The 18,674-nt window shown below is 37.7% G+C and overlaps 1 long non-coding RNA gene across 1 annotated transcript in view; it reads left to right on the top strand.

The window, feature by feature from the left end:
• LOC103883161 overlaps window positions 1-18,674 on the top strand; it is a 67,132-nt gene that overhangs the window by 44,480 nt on the left and 3,978 nt on the right. The gene's annotated exons all lie outside the window — the stretch shown is intronic.

Genomic DNA, 18,674 nt, shown 5'->3' with positions numbered 1-18,674 from the left:
CTTGTAAGAGGAGTTCTCATGAGATCTGGTTGTTTAAATGTGTGTAGCACTTCCTCCTTGACTGTCTCTCTCCTGTTCTGCCATGTGAAGATTGTGCCTGCTTCCTGTTCACCTTCTTCCATGATTGTAAGTTTCCTGAGGCCTCCCCAGCCATGCTTCTTGTACAGCCTGCAAAACTGTGAGTCAATTAAACCTATTTTCTTCATAAATTACCCAGTCTCAGGTATGTCTTTATAGCAGTGTGAAAATAGACTAATACACTTGGTATTGATGTCTGATTCTATATGATCCCCTAACCCTGCCCTGAAACTTATTGTTCTTAGGACAATGTTCACACTCCTTAGTAAACCATATGCCATGATTTGACACATGTTTATCTTTTCAGGTTCATTTTTAAATACAGTTCGCATTCCTCAATCCAGCCCCACAAAAGTTCTGTGTATTAGCCATCCCAAACAACTTGCTTGTTGAATGGATGAACAAATTATAGTAAAACCATACAATGGAATAATACTTAGCAACACAAAGCATGTACTACTGATGCACACAACATGAACATACCTCAGAAACTTTATATTGATACCCAGACACATGATTTCATTAACATGAAATTCAAAACCAGGCAAAACCAATTTATGGTAATACAAATTAGAACAGAGATTGACTATGATTGGAAGGAACTGACTTAAAGGGATACAGGGGATCTTTCTTGTGGAGGGTGGTGGTGATGATGATGTTCTATATCCTGATTGGGGTGTGAAGGACACAGTTGAATATGCTTGCCAAAATTCATTCAAGTGTACATTTTACTATATGTAAATTTTATCTAACAACAACAACAACAACAAAACACAACTTTTTCTTTATAGATCAGATTATGCTGTGTCAGGTTTCCAATCATTTGCTCATGCCCTCTGTGGGGAATTCTTATCCCCACCCTCAACAGCACCTTTCTATTCCACTAGTTTATGAAACTCAGTTAAAGAGATCCTTCTCTGAAGCATTTCTTGACATTTCCCAGTACCAATGTAGCGAATTATCTCTGCTCTTGCACAGGGTGTAGTGCATTCTTTGTGTTCTCTTCACAAGTTCCTTAATCAGAAGGCACTGGGCATTTTTATCCATACTCCATGAATATATCAAATAGTTGTTGAATAATTATCCAGAAATAACTATGCAGTAATGATAACTGTTTAACAACTACAACTAGTAATCTTCAGGTTATAGTTTCAGCCATTTCAGGAAGTTCTTTTCTCAGGTATTTTCTTCACCATCCTCTCATGGTGCAAATCTTCTGGTGAAATAGTTTTCTACGCTTTCCTTCACATGCTTCCTATCTTCTCAGGAGACTCTGGGATGGTAGAAAGGCTAACGACACACAGACTCCCACGAGACTGGTTTCCCTCATGAGCTATATGACTTTGGGACAATAACTCAATTTTTCTGGGTCTTGGTTTTTTTCTTGCCTGAAATGGAGATAATAGTGTCCAACTCTTGACATTATGAGGAATAAATGCAAACATAGTTAACAGCTCACAGTCTAGGACTTGGCCACAATAGATGCTTCATAAATAGCCCCTAGGGTCTGCCGCTGGCCTGATTGGATCATTGCTTTTCACTAATACGGGCTCTGTGGCTTGTTAGGCTTGCTGCTTACTGCTGTCATGGTTTCAGTTGTGCTGTCTGCTGGCCAGATAGATACCTGCACCAAGGGCAATCATAGCTTTTCCTGTGTTTCCTGACTATTGAGGCAAGTGAGGTTATAGAGAGTTTGCAAGTTCTCCTTGGCTAAGTTGGCCTACATTTTGTTTAAATTAAGTACAAACATACCTTCTACAATAGGTATTGGAGCTTTCCTCTTGAGTCATATCTTCTCTGTTTACAAGGTATTATGTCCACTTTCCCAGCTAGTCACCCAAAGTTGTGCCTTTCATGAGATAACACCTCTGATCTTCTTTGGGATACTTTTTATTGACTACTGAAGGCCATGCGGCACTGGGACATTGATAGCACAGCCCTACTCAGGTGTCTGCCTTGCCTCCCAGCCACAGTAAGGGAAAATCCTCTTTCCTAAAGGGTAGCTTCAGACATATCCTCGGGATCAATGTCTCATCATTCTCATCACCATCTGACAAAAGCAGTCAAATTAGCAGAGGCTATGGTTGGCAAGCTACATCATCACCCTCCTTTTATAAGTCAGTTGGAGGGATGAGGTATAGTGAGGATGAACTCTCCTAGGATCAGGGCTCAGGATCCTTGCTGTGAAAAAGCAGAGATAAGAATAATAACATATATGATAGACCAATGGAACAGAACAGAGTCCTCAGAAATAATACCACACATCTACAGCCATCTGATCTTTGACAAACCTCAGAAAAACAAGAAATGGGGAAAGGATTCCCTGTTTAATAAATGGTGCTGGGAAAATTGGCTAGCCATAAGTAGAAAGCTGAAACTGGATCCTTTCCTTACTCCTTATACGAAAATTAATTCAAGATGGATTAGAGACTTAAATGTTAGACCTAATACCATAAAAATCCTAGAGGAAAACCTAGGTAGTACCATTCAGGACATAGGCATGGGCAAAGACTTCATGTCTAAAACACCAAAAGCAACGGCAGCAAAAGCTAAAATTGACAAATGGGATCTAATTAAACTAAAGAGCTTCTGCACAGCAAAAGAAACTACCATCAGAGTGAGCAGGCAACCTACAGAATGGGAGAACATTTTTGCAATCTACTCATCTGACAAAGGGCTAATATCCAGAACCTACAAAGAACTCAAACAAATTTACAAGAAAAAAACAAACAACCCCATCAAAAAGTGGGCAAAGGATATGAACAGACATTTCTCAAAAGAGGACATTCATACAGCCAACAGACATATGAAAAAATGCTCATCATCACTGGCCATCAGAGAAATGCAAATCAAAACCACAATGAGATACCATCTCACACCAGTTAGAATGGTGATCATTAAAAAGTCAGGAAACAACAGGTGCTGGAGAGGATGTGGAGAAATAGGAACACTTTTACACTGTTGGTGGGATTGTAAACTAGTTCAACCATTATGGAAAACAGTATGGCGATTCCTCAAGGATCTAGAACTAGATGTACCATATGACCCAGCCATCCCATTACTGGGGATATACCCAAAGGATTATAAATTATGCTGCTATAAAGACACATGCACACGTATGTTTATTGCAGCACTATTCACAATAGCAAAGACTTGGAATCAACCCAAATGTCCATCAGTGACAGATTGGATTAAGAAAATGTGGCACATATACACCATGGAATACTATGCAGCCATAAAAAAGGATGAGTTTGCGTCCTTTGTAGGGACATGGATGCAGCTGGAAACCATCATTCTTAGCAAACTATGACAAGAACAGAAAACCAAACACCGCATGTTCTCACTCATAGGTGGGAACTGAACAACGAGATCACTTGGACTCAGGAAGGGGAACATCACACACCGGGGCCTATCATGGGGAGGGGGGAGGGGGGAGGGATTGCATTGGGAGTTATACCTGATGTAAATGACGAGTTGATGGGTGCAGCAGACTAACATGGCACAAGTATACATATGTAACAAACCTGCATGTTATGCACATGTACCCTACAACTTAAAGTATAATAATAATAAATAAATTAAAAAAAAAAAAAATTTAAAAAAAAAAAAAAAAAAGAAAATGTGGTGCATATATACAATGGAATATTATTCAGCAATGAAAAGAATGAACTCCTGTTATTTGCAGCAACACGGATGAAACTAGAGTGCATTATGTTATGTGAAATAAGCTGGGCACAACAAATACCACATGTTCACACTCATATGTGGGGACAAAATAAAGATGGATCTCACAGAGGTAGAAAGTTATTTGGTGATTACAAGAGAATGAGAAGCAGGGGGATGAAGAGAAATCAAGGGTACAAAAATACAGTTAAATAGAAAGATCTATTTAACTTAAATATAAGGATCTAATACAGTTAAATAAGATCTAGTGTTTGATAGTATTGCTGGGTAACTATACTTAACAATAACGTATTGTATAGTTCAAAATAGTTAGAGGAGAAGAACTGGAATGTTCCTAACATAAAGAAAAGATAAATGTTTAAGGTGATGGATATCTCAATCACCCTGATTTGATCATTACATATTGTATGCATATAGCAAAATATTACATATAACCCCCAAATATGTACAAATATTATGTATTAATAAAAGATATATCAATAAAAATATCCTACTGTTAAATGATAAACTGAGGCACATTAAAATTTAAGGAGTTTTGCAAATATTTCTTTGGAAGAGTGAAAAAAAAGAAAAAAATTAAGGAGTTTATTTGAGCAAATGATGATTCATGAATCAGGCAGCATTAAGTGGGAAGTGATTTGGGGCTCCAGGGGAGGAGGTTGAAGGGTAGGCTTTTACAGGATGAATGCAGAAGCAGAGTAACAACATTATTTCATTGGTTAAAATTTGAGCAGTTGTTATATTTGGTTTATCTCAGCGAAAAAATCCATATTATATAACTAATGCTACTTTGGCCATCTATGATTAGCAAAACTTAATTTTCATTTTGTTTACACAGGAATCCAGGGCATTGGAGCCATCTCAGCCTACTGGCTTCCATTAAGTTATTTTATTACTGCTTTGTGAAACCCCTTCTATGCACTTATTGAAGAGACAGTTTCCTTAGAATAGGGCAAGTAGAATGTCTCCACAATGTGCTCGATGCTGTACGTGCATGATGTTAGCAAATAATCTGCTTATTCAAATGAATTTCTTGTTTGTTGAACAATAAAAAAAGAGCTTCTAATAAAAAAAAAGCATTTTTCCTTTTATATATATCTATCATAGAACTTTTGTCTGAAGGTGGAAATGAACAACTCCTAATCCAAAAACTCCTGCGTTGTGCCTTCCATCACATCCAAAATTCCTAGAAAGACCTATTGTCTTCTAAATATTCTTTTAAATGTTATCTAGAAGAATAACATTAATTCATCAATGGCCATCAATCTATAAATGAAGATTGACTTAATAGACAACAGTAATGGGATAAGGAACTAAAGCCTTAATAAGAATGCAGCAAAGTAAAGATCTAGCTTTAATTGTAGGTTTGATGCTCAGGCTCAGGGAGACCTGCCTCAGAAGAAGCTATATGGCTTCCCGTAGCCAGGCGAAACATGAAGAAACTGAAGCCAACAGGGTGCAAAGATGAGAAATGAAGACAGGCGAGAACTGTTAGGGATAAAGCCAAGTCACCATTTTGGTATTTTGCTGACTTTGTCCTGTAGCCCCTTCATCTGGAGCATTTATAAGCATCCGCCTTCATGGAGCATCAAAGTAGAAGCTGCCTGGCAAAGACAGAGCCCATATTTGCAAGTCAAACAGGCGAAAATTGAAACCCAAGCTCCAACGGCAGCTATGTGACCCTGTACATTACTTCTATAAATCTCAATTGCCCATCTCTAAAATGGGGAAAATAATTCCTACATACATACCTGTGAGAATTAAAAGATGGGTATGTAAAGTTCCTAATATGGTGCTGCTGCTTTTCCTTCTTCACCTGCTCACTCTTCAGTGAAAGAAAGGGGGAAGTAGGAAGCACGTCTGAGGCATTTGTGAGTCAGTTACTGAGTCTGCTTTTGAGTATTTACATCTTTTTAAAAATTCTGCAGTGATTTGCAGGAGGAAATAAACATTGCTTCATGAATATAACTGATTATATCTTATTTTCTATAATTTCAGTACTCTTGTAGAAAAGGTGAGCATAGATTTGGAATACTATGCATCCTTATGAAATAGAACAAAACAACATTAATTTGTTGAGGATTCATTGTGTTTGGCACTGGGGGAAATGCCAAGAAATATCAGACACAGTTTCTGCACTAAAGGGTTAACAATTGATTTGTGGTTCAAGACAAGTGAAAAGTTTCAGAGCCACAAAAAATTAAATAACTCAAGATAAAATATGAAATATGTCACGAGGCAGTTTATTATTAACTTCCAAATGAATTGTACAGACAATAATTGTTATACAAACTTAGAAGAAAAAGAAATCACCCCTGCATAGGTAGTAAGGAAGATTTGGAGCAGAGAGTGGAAATTGGTGGCCTACGGGCAGAAATTAACCCGTAGGCCTATTTAGTTTGAAATTCTTAGTGGTTTTGTTTTGTTTGGGGTTTTGTTTCCTTTTTTTAATAAGTTGACTGCTAAAAATTGGGAGAATAATGCCTTTAGTCCAAAGAAGGCCTTTTAAAAGGCTAAATTGGTTGTCTTGGGAATTTGAGGAAAGAGAAACAAAAGAGGACATCCAATTATAGTCTTCTCTGCAATCAGGGCATTCATTTGTGAAAAGTATTTCCCTTCTATCTGGGCACTTCTAACATCAAAATACATTCCCTGTTTTTCCTGCTGTCAAAAATTCTTTATAATTGCAACCTTAAAGATACTTACTATTTTTGAGCTACCAATGATAATTAAAATCTTCAGGGTAAAAACCAGCAGTTCCTCCTCCTAGGTGATTATCAGCTTAGAGCTGGCTTCACAGGCTGACCACTTCATAATAAAATGAATAGGTAGGCAATTAAATCTCCAAATCTGTAAGAACCCACAGGACCTAAATGCCAGCAAGCAATTTTACATGTGAGACATTTTGGGAATCAGGCAAATGAATAAACAGATACCTTAGATTAGATCCCAGCATATACTCTGACTGCAAAGTAGCAAAATAGACACAAAAGAACTTTGTTCGGTCACTACTTTTTTATTTAACACCACTATGTTGGTAGAGTAGTGAAATATTCTTATTTAAATATTCAGAAGCCCAGGATGGTTTGTCCTCCAAAAACTTTTCTTTGTCATATAAACATGTGTCTATCCTTGGGGGATTTAATCAATACTTACTGCCTTAAGTTGCTTCAAAACTTATTTCGTTCACTGGAAGCATGAAACTTTCTGTGAACCAATCTGCCTATCCAAAAGATTCTTTTCACATATTATTTCAAAGATGGTTCTGCTCATATCCCAACTTTTACTGAGTAACTCAGCAAATTTTCATCTTATCTTAACAGCACTTTAGTCTGGATTTAACTTCTGAATGTTAATGGACAGGAGAATCCCTCGTATCTATTTGATGTTGGAAGCAACGATTTGAAATAGGAAGAGAAAAGATAAATATTCTCTTTTATTATTATTTTCAGAGACAGGGTCTCACAACATTGCCCAGGTTGGTCTTGAACTCCTGGGCTAAGCGATCCTCCTGCCTCGGCCTCCTAAGGTGCTGGGATTACAGGCATTAGCCACCATACCCAGCCAAGATAAATCTTTTCCAACAGAGAAGAGTCACCAAACTACACATATCATTCTCATAACAAACTGAAACATCCCAACATATGCAAATTTGACTTTCCAAAAATAAGAGATTCTTTTTTGTCACAAAACATTTAATGTTTTTTACAGAGGACACCTTTAGAGAAACATTGCCTCAGAGCTTTACAAATATTAGATACTTGGTTTGTTTGTTGAATATAAATTAAACGACTAAATGAGATGTTCATTAACATCCAAATTTTATTTTTTACATGATTTCCTGGGAATGTGGATATTTTTATTATCTGACAATGTTTATTCTGTGGAGTTTAAGATCATCTTCACCCACTAATCTCCTTAAGAGAAGATAAAAACAATTTATTTTGGTCAAGCTTAGGGAGTTTACAAGCCAGTCACATTTGAAGTTAGCCCTGAGGATATCCAGGAATCTGCTATAAATTCTTTCCATTTATAGAGTTTCAGAGGATGAATGGCATTAGGCCACTAAACTGGCATCTCAGCTACTTGGGGTTATAATTAAACAGACTGCAATCTTTTGGTGAAATGCCCATTTTTGCAGATACAGAGGAAAAACTTATGGAGAGAAAAGTGACCTTTGTCACTACATAATATTAATGTATTTTCCACCTAAACTGATATAGGGAAATAAATAAATAAAAATAATGATGCTGCTTTGAATTTAAAGCAGACAAGTCTGTGCTATAAGCAATGCTAGAGAAAGGACCAAATATGTCTCCCAAGCTCTAAAACTAGGACAGCATTGCAATTAGTTTTCTCTGCTGGGCAAATTCAACCTTTTTGAAGAAGCAATACCTTCTCCCAGACCCTCATGTAAGTATAAAACAATATATGGTCACAGAGCTCATAAAACTAGACCAAAGCTGACATAGTCAAAGGTGCCCTAGCATAAATGTGCTCGTTTAGGCAGTGGGATGATGGCAGGGCCTCCAAAGCTCAAGCTTCTGTTTTGTTCCAGTCCCATGGCATCACTCTGTATAGCATAGAACTGAACACAAGCAACATATTAGCTGGGTATTAAAGGGGTGAGTTTAGCCTGGCACGGTGGCTCAAACCTGTAATCTCAGCACTTTGGGAGGCTGAGGTGAGCTGATCACTTGAGTCCGGGAATGTGAGACCAGCCTGGGCAACATGCAAAACCCCATCTCTACAGAAAAATTCATAAATTAGCCGGGTTTGGTGGTGCATACTTGTAGTCCCAGCTACTTAGGAGGCTGAGGTAGGGGGATCACTTCAGCCCAGGAGGTCGAGGCTGCAGTGAGCTGACATCCCACCATTGCACTTCATCCTGGGAGACAGAGCAAGATCTTGTCTAAATAAATACATAAATATCTCTGTTTTGATATTTATGTATGTATTTAGACAAGGTCTTGCTCTGTCTCCCAAAACAGAGATACAGACCAATGGAACAGAACACAGCCCTCAGAAAAAATACCACACATCTACAACCATCTGATCTTTGACAAACCTGACAAAAATAAGAAATGGGGAAAGGATTCCCTACTTAATAACTGGTGCTGGGAAAAAATGGCTAGCCATAAGTAGAAAGCTGAAACTGGATCCTTTCCTTACTCCTTATATGGAAATTAATTCAAGATGGATTAGAGACTTAAATGTTAGACCTAAAACCATAAAAACCCTAGAAGAAAACCTAGGCAATACCATTCAGGACATAGGCATGGGCAAGGATTTCATGTCTAAAACACCAAAAACAATGGCAACAAAAGCCAAAATTGACAAATGGAATCGAATTAAACTAAAGAGCTTCTGCACAGCAAAAGAAACTACCATCAGAGTGAGCAGGCAACCTACAGAATGGGAGAACATTTTTGCACTCTACTGATCTGACAAAGGGCTAATATCCAAACCTACAAAGAACAAACAAATTTACAAGAAAAAAACAAACAACCCCATCAAAAAGTGGGCAAAGGATATAAACAGACACTTCTCAGAAGAAGACATTTATGCAGACAACAGACACATGAAAAAATGCTCATCATCACTGGCCATCAGAGAAATGCAAATCAAAACCTCAATGAGATACCATCTCACACCAGTTAGAATGGCAATCATTAAAAAGTCAGGAACCAACAGGTGATGGAGAGGATGTGGAGAAATAGGAACACTTTTACACTGTTGGTGGGACTGTAAACTAGTTCAACCATTGTGGAAGACAGTGTAGCGTTTTCTCAAGGATCTAGAACTAGAAATACCATTTGACCCAGCCATCCCATTACTGGGGATATACCCAAAGGATTATAAATCATGCTGCTACAAAGACACATGCACATGTATGTTTATTGGGACACTATTCACTAGCAAAGACTTGGAACCAACCCAAATGTCCATCAGTGATAGACTGGATTAAGAAAATGTGGCACATATACACCATGGAATACTATGCAGCCATAAAAAAGGATGAGTTCATGCCCTTTGTAGGGACATGGATGCAGCTGGAAACCATCATTTTCAACAAACTATCACAAGAACAGAAAACCAAACACCACATGGTCTCACTCATAGGTGGGAATTGAACAATGAGAACACTTGGACACAGGGAGAGGAACATCACACACTGGAGCCTGTTGTGGGGTGTAGGGAGCAGGGAGGGATAGCATTAGGAGATATACCTGATGTAAGTGACGAGTTAATGGGTGCAGCACACCAACATGGCACATGTATACATATGTAACAAACCTGCATATTGTGCATATGTACCCTAGAACATAAAGTATAATAAAAAATAAATAAATAAATAAATAAATGGGTAAGTTTCAACTTTATCTCAGTTTAGAAAAGTGGGAATTTCATTGTGTAGCTTTCCCTTTGCTGTGAAACCTTCTCTTTCCTCAGTTGCTATTCACTCTTCAACTCTCGCTTCTAACCTTCTTACTCCACTGAAACTACTCTTACCATGTGACATCACCCGTGACATCCTAATTACTCAATAGTGTTGATATTTTAACACCTTATTTTAATACCTTTCTGCAGCACTTGGAAGTAGCTACTCCTTCCTCCAATCCTTCTCCCTAATGGATCTCATGATGTCATGTTTTACCAGTTCTCTCTCTACCTTCCACTTTTGATATTTCTTCATCTCTGTTGTGGAACTCTTCCACTGCCTACTCCTAAAACATCCATGTTCCCAGTATTGTGTTCTTTCTGGAAAGGATTATGTTCGTTTCATGGTTTTAATTATAGCTTATTCATTAATAAAACCCATGGTGATTGCCAGGGGCTTGGGGGAGGGGCAAAGGAACAGTTGTTTAATGGGTGTAAAGTTTCAGATTTCCAAGATGAAAAAATTCTAAAGGTCTGTTTCACAGCAATGTGAATATACATGATATTATGAAACTGTATACTTAACCATGGTTAAAATGGTAAATTTGTTAGTTACCATTTGTTTTTCACCACAATAGATAGACAAATAGACACAGCTATCTATCTATCCAGTGTAATATATGCAGCTGCTACCCCCACTAAATCTGTTGTGAAGTATCAACACAACTGGCTTCAAGATGGTTGCACCTGCTCTAGGCTTCACATTCTCACACATCAATGGCCAGAGACAGAAAAGAGAACTTCTTTTCTTTCATTCTCTTCTTAAACATTAAGGAACTCTTCTTGTAGAGCCCAGAAAACATCCTTTTATTTCTCATTAACCAGAAGTGAATCAAGGAACAGTATAAACACAACAGGAACTGAGCAGCCTCTCAGCATCCCTTGTTGAGGATGAAGCTAGTCTCACCTTCCCAGATCACATGGATGCACAGAGAAGGCTGAGGGAACAAAGTCAGAGCTCTACCAGCAAGGAAGAATGGATACGGTACAGATGTAGTGGGGCACCAGCTGTATGTGCTACACTGATCTCTCCCCTGAGCAAAAGACCCATGGATACAACTCTTTCCAAAACATCTACTCCATATCAAATTTATATACACTGCTTTTGCCATGAGAATTCTTCTTATGCTTCCTATTCCATTTTATAACACTCCTGTATAATAAAAAGCCTAGTCAGGAACCTGGGCAGGGTCTTCAACTCCGTCTTTTTTCTATACAAACAATCCTGAAATCTGACCATGGTGACTCTCCATTTCATTTCTATGGCCAGTGCCTCCTAACTCAACTCCCTGTCTCTAGTGCAGCCTTTCCTCATAAGTCCAACTTGCTGACCTGATGACAACAAGGGCAGTTAATCTGAAACACAAACCTGACCATGTGATTCTGTTTATGGATTGTCTAAAAGAGGGGTTCCATGACCATGACTTCCCCGAAATGAGATGCAAAATTTTTTGAATATGTATGTGAAACATTTTTTGTGAAACAAATTTTTGAATAAATATGTGAAACATTCTGATAGATTATTTCTGGAAAGTCCTTGACCCAGTAAATCTTCAAAAACTACTGACATAATGGACACAAATCTAAGATATTTTGCATGGAACATAAAGACCTTTCATAATCTGCTTCTTACTTATCTCTTCAGACTCATCTCTTACATCTCGTTCCCTTATATCTTATGCTCCACCAAAAGTAAACTACTTGCAGTTACTCAAGCACAACTCTGTGCCTATACACAAACCAGTACCTCTTTCTAGATTACTTTCCCTGCCATAATCCATTTAGTACACGTCAATGCATCCTTCAGAATCCAGTTTGTATATCACTTCCTCTGTAAAGTCTCCATTTGTGACCTCAGAATGTATCAACTGCTTCCATATACTTTTATTCTATAGATATTTTTCTATTTATGATACATTTGTTACTATAATGTATATTTTCTCATTTCCTCCACCAAACTATGAGCTGCCTGAAGAAAACATTGTCTGATTCTTTTTCGATGTCTCCACCTCCAAGAAGAGATCCTAATACAAAGTAGATGTTCATGATGTATTTGTTGAAAAGAACTATTTGAAAATACATTATGTCCATAGTTAATATACAATAATGCATTTTGGATTAACCAGATATGGAGAATTATTCTTATAACTGTTTACTCTGTCTTACGTAGGTTTGATAGCAATAATTCTCAAACTTCAGTGTGCATCAGACTTAGCAGTGAAACTTTTTAAAATTACGGAAAGAAGCTTCAGGCCCTATCCCACACCTGCAGAGCCAGAATCTCTAGGACTGCAGCCCTGGTGCCTGCTTTTTAAATAAACCATCCAAATGAATCCAGTAACTTCTGCTCTCAATAATTGACAGAAATCGCTTTCCATTCCAGGACAAGAACCAAAGACAAATTCCTATGTGTCTCCTCTTCATGATCTTAGGCAGAAGGGTCTGTCACTACCGAGGACAACAAAGGATAATCCACTTTAGTCAGTGCTGACTTGGTTGGAGAAGAAACGTAAAAGCACTCAAAGGCAGAAAATAAAAGCAGTTCCAGTCCTGGAAGCCATTTGGACAGTTCCAGTTGAAGAGCCAAAGCAGAAAATCAACATTCCAGCTCCTAGAAACTTTATTTTCACCTTTCTTCTAGGCATACTTTATAAGTCAAATAGAATTGCTTTGGCCTGGGTGATTTTGCATAATGGTTCTTAGCATGGTATTATGGTCTGCATTCAGTATTATTTTTCTTACATTTCTGTAGAGCAATGACAGCACTATTCCCCAAGCATCCCAACAAAGCTCTCAACCCGCACCCAGCCCCTGCATAGGCCAATGACCTGTGGAAAGACAAAAACAAGAATGTTATGCAATAAATCAGAAATGGCCTGGAACACAAACCTGGCCAAAGAATTGAGTGCCTGCAGCCAGACTACGGCTGTTTTCTCTTTGGGCAGCAAGGAGGAAGCAAGTGTGACTCCTCAGACACCCTCAAGGCCTGCTGATCAAGACAATGGTTCTTCATTACTCATCTATATGAAATAGGTCAGACATCATTGTTTACTTATTTATAATAAGCCTAATTACTCATCTTATTGCCATACCTTGTCTTCCCAGTCTTATTTATGCATTGCTTACCTGGGTAAATATGGGGGCCACAGAGGTGCCTTACTTCTATTACCATGCAGCAGAACTTACTGTGGGAAACATAGCTGATGGAAAGCTCCAACTACTGCCCCTTCGGATTCACCAGGCAATACTTTCCTCAGTCTGCTCCCAGCCAATGACTCAGCACAGTGGGAGTGCTGGATCCAGCCCATTTCTGCTTACCACAGGAAGCCCCCTCATGGGAAACTTTGGCTCAGAGCTGAGACATAGCCAGAATTGCATTGAAGTTTGAGTATTTTCCTACTCAATTCTTCTTTCTCTCTTTTCTTTTTTGGATGTCAGACCTACATTGTGGTTTGAAGACTCATCCTGCTTCCGCCCTCTTTATTTTTCACAGGTGCTTCCCCTCAAGAAGTCTCTTACATATCTAAACCCCATCTTGGCTTCCTAAAGGATCCAAACTGACACTGTGTTTGCTTTGTTAAAGATAATTGTAAGTTCTTTGCAACTACTCTTATTAAAGGGTGAAAGCCCTGTAAGACAAGGCTTCCAACCATCCACGCCAATATACCAGATATGCAAGTAAAAACATCTGGGAACCTCCAGCCCAGTCCATCTGCCAGCTGAGTACCACTAAGTAATCTCAGTCAGCATCATGCAGATCACCCAGCCAAACTCTACCTGAATTCCTGGCCCATATGATTCTGACAAGAAAGAAAATGCTTATTCTTTTGTGGTAGTTTGCAGCAATAGATTATCAGAACAGGTATCATTTTCTTTTCTTTTTCTCTCCCGTTATGTTGAGTTAAAAATTAACACCTTATTTACATAATTTCCTACAAAAGAAAAGGTTTTAAGAGTCTATATGGAAGAGCATATTACATAGTGTCTAAGGCTACAATTTTTAAAGTAATATTAGATTCTTCCAATATAACCTGTTGAGTTGAATGGAAAGTCCTTGAAATTTCAGGTGCTACGAAAGCAACTTCCAAAAGCTTTTCTACCTATGGGTCTTTAATTCATTGGCCCACTTTCTAACTTAACTTTGTAGAAACCAACTCAATCATCTTCCAGGTAGTACACAATTCTATAAGATTTTTTCAGCACAAAAGAGGTGGAGGGATGCAGTGAAAGCTTTTCAAAAAATTGTGGCTGTTAAAAGAGCATGCTGCTGCAGGCAGATTTGAAATGGAACACTGATTTTATTTTGATCAATAAATCTAGATAACACAAGGCATTACCATTCTCAAACATTGCAGTTTTTGCTTCATTTTAACTGAATGTGTCTTGTGGAATCTTGCTTTATTCCATAAAACAGAATGACAATTTTTTTCTCCCCAGCCAGACAAGCTAGACCTATCTGAAATCAATCTTTCAGCATGGCAAATACATTGTAAATTATAAGGCAATGTGTATACTAAAGCAAGTGTGGTAGTTAATTTTAACAATTTTTTAAAAGCATGTCAGGGTTTTGATAATACCAGAGAGATGAAAATTTCTTACACGGCATGCCAGATCAGCACAGTTTTCAATCTGAGATTAGAGGCCATTGACAAACATGTCATGAAGTTCACATAGTATTTATGGTTGATCTGCTCAAGAAATTAAAAGCATTGAATCTTGGACATGACACAGATGTGAAAGATTAAAACAAAACACTTGAAAATATTTCAGTTGTGATAAATATATACCTTTAACAGATGTTTTATTTTTCAAGAAACCACACCTGCTTTGAAATAACAGGCCCAGGGAAATCTTCTCATGCCCTGGTGTCACAGTGTCCCTTAGATTTATCTATAATGTAGAACACTGCAAAAATTTTGCCCTTAAATTAATTGATCCCACAGATGAAAACTGCACAATCTTTGATTTTTCACTGTATCTTTAAAAGCCGTTTTTCTTTTGCCTATCTCAAGAACCCTACTCTTTTGAAGGATATTATCCACTCATCTATACATACATCCACATATTCCCTATGTTAGAAAAGGTCTTTTTTAAAAAGAAAAAGAAAATCATTTAGGAAAACATAAACTGTTTCGTTTTTGTAAGGGAAGGATGTGTGGAGATTTTTCTGTTTAATAATGCTATCTTTTTATTTTATTGTGGTAAGAACATGTAACATGTGATTTACCCTCTTAAATTCTTAATTGTACAATGCATTACTGTAGACTATAGGTACAATGTTGTACAGCAGAACTCTAGGGCTTGTTTATCTTGCTTAATAGAAACTTACTCCCATTGATTAGTAGCTCCCATTCCATCCTATTTTCCTACCATTATATTATAGCAGTTCAGCTGGCGATCAAGCTTTGAGATTGATTAAGAAAGCTGATTTGAAATGCAAAGGTTTGAAGATCTGCTTTTCTACTCCTTTCATCTCTTCATTTCTTTTGTGGTGATTCTATCCACCCTCTTGGTTTTAACTACCACTTCTTAGCAAATGACTAAAACAGCCCACAAGTCTAGCCCAGACTTCTCTCCTAAACCCACTTCTGAATTTCCACCTATCTATGGCACATTTCAACATAGTTTTTCTCTTCACAACTCAAACCCAACATTTTACACAAGTTCTATAAATACTCATTTAATCTAAAACCTGTATGTTTTTCAGATGTAATAACTGAATCCTAGAGTGGCTTACTAGTTTACCTATAGCTGCCTACTGGAAACAAATGTTTCTCTAGAAATAATTAGTAAAACCAAAGTATGTTCTTAGAGATGACTAATAAAATTTTTAAAGCCATTAATTTATCAAGAAAAAGGGGCATTTAAAAAATTATCACTATCAGGAAGGAATGATTTTTGATTCTTGAATGTTCATTTATTCTTTATTATAGATTTTGATTCTCCAGGGAAATTCTCCATTTTCTTATCTATTTTTCTTGAACATAATTTTTAGAATTATTTTCCATTTCAATATCTGAATCACCTTGGGTGTTTCTGTTCTCTATTTCTTCCAGTGGTCTTGCCTAGTAATGTACCAGGACACTGTACACAAAAGTCATAAAAGATCCAAAAGGGTGATTTCTGTCTCCAAAGAGGGCTTCTTAAGCTTCTGGGAGGGAGCTGGAGTAGGAGCAGGACCATTATCCCAATCAGAGTTTAAGTTGATTGACTTAAGGGTTTCAATCTTTATCAGGTTTATTCCAATTCTGATTTTCTCTTATTCTTTGCATGCAGTCCTTCAAACCTGTCAACTAAGGATCTGGACCCGTTTACCTGGCAGACCCTACCTTCAGTTTTATCTCCGCAGCACGACCAGCTGCTGATGGCTGCTTTCTGCTTAGCCTCTCTACCTCCTGGCCTGCACTGCCTCAAGAGGAAAAGTGGCTTACATGATAACTTCTCTGCAATTCCCTTTACTCTGGGATTATGACTCCTCAAATCCTGACTGCCTTGGTAGCCATCCAATGACTCTAAGCAGATGGCTTTCTGTATTTTATTCAGCTTTTCTGGTTGCTTTCATTGGGAGGATTGGTTAGCGCCAAGCCAGTTTATCATACCTGGAAGCCTGGGTATATTTTGAAGACATAGAGGACAGAATTTGCTGGTTTACAAATTAGATGTGAAAGGTGAGTGAAAGAAGCTAGTCAAGAATGACTCCAGGGTTTTCTTTATCCGTATGTTTTTGTTGCAAAGGACAGTATGAATGAATTTGTAAATAACTAAGATAGGGAAGTCAGGAGGAGTAGGAATGGGGAAACAGGTTTTGGAGGAAAATTAACAGACTCAGATATGCATGCATCAAAAGTGAGATGCTTTGTTACAGGTGCAAGTGGTGATGTTGAATACGTAAGTCTGGAGTTCAGAGAAGCCCAAGATGAAGACCTGAATTTGTGAATTTTCAGCCTGTACATTCAGAGTTTACAAAGTAGAGGCTGAGATACACATAATCTTGAAACGCAAAAGAGTGAGTGATAATCTTTAAAAGATTAAAGAGCCCTTCCATGACTCTTCTATATTTTACAGCAAGACTTTCAGGTCAGAATGTCTAAGGCAGAGCAGGTGAATTAGGTTGATATGATTTGGCCCTGTATCCCCACCCAAATCTCATCTCAAATAGTAATGCTCACATGTTAAGGGAGGGACCTGTGATCCCCACATGTCGAGGGAATGAGGTGATTGGATTATAGGGGCAGTTTCCCCCATGCTGTTCTCACAATAGTGAATGAATTCTCACAAGATCTGAGAGTTTTATAAATGGTAGTTTTTGCCTATGCTGTCATACACTCTGTCTCTCTCCTGCCATCATGTAATACGTGCCTGCTTCCCCTTCCACCATGATTGTAAGTTTCCTGAGTCCTCCTCAGCCATGTGGAACTGTGAGTCAAGTAAACCTCTTTTCTTTATAAATTACCCACTCTCGGGTAAGTTATTTATAGCAGTGTGAAAATAGACTAATGATGTAGACAGAGACAAGAATCTGTGCTTGTAAACAAATCCTACCACTCTAGTGCTCTAAAAGCAAACAGTCATAATACTTTGTTTCTCTTCTCATTCAGGTACATGGTTTGGCACCATCAGTTTCTCTTTCTGTCCTCCTCCCAGAGGATGCTATCTGCAAAGAGGACCCTGAGCAAGGACAGAATGGTTTATATCTATTAAAAGAAAAATTAGAGAGTACCAATGGATTTGTGGAAGAGAATGAAAACAGAGAAAGGAAATAAAGATGAAATACAAATAAATGTACACTCAAAAGCAAATAATCCTTGAGTTTTTAATATTTACTCATTTCTAAATGGATAAGCCTAGTTAGTAGTTTGGGAGTATTTAAGCCTAACCTTTGTTATCTGTAAGGATAACATTAACTAGTAGTGGCCATTATTTGTGCAACTTGTTAAACAACTTATCAAAGAAAAGGAATAAAATTGCTTTTATATATCTAAGAATCTCTAAATCTGCTTTTTAAAAGATATCTTTTCTCTATTGGTTCCCACAATTCTCATTTATCATTCATACACACTATCACAATGGAAGGATGGATCCACCCAAGACAAAGTCAGAATCACAAAGGTTGAAGCTTGGGTAGCTACATTTTTCAAATCTTCATAGATTTCAAGGCCTTGGTTAGGAAACATGGCAAATAATGCTTCACTTTTGCCCATTCTTGCCTTTATCCAGTCATAATAAGAGTGGTCGAGAGCTGTCACCATCCCTGTAAGATACAACATCATGTCAAGTCTAGTGTACATCAGAAGCCTCTGGTACCATTTTTCCTCTCTTGGTTTCCTTCTGGCATTTTGACCATATATGAATATGGCCAAAGATATATGGTCATATATGAATATTCTTCTATATATAGATATATAGAAGATAGATATATATAGAAGATAGATAGATAGATAGATAGATAGATAGATAGATAGATAGATAGA

Source organism: Papio anubis, chromosome 4, assembly GCF_008728515.1.
Source record: "Papio anubis isolate 15944 chromosome 4, Panubis1.0, whole genome shotgun sequence".
NCBI lineage: Eukaryota > Metazoa > Chordata > Mammalia > Primates > Cercopithecidae > Papio > Papio anubis.
The sequence above is the reverse complement of the archived record's forward strand: the minus strand, read 5'-3'. Positions and strand labels throughout refer to the sequence as shown.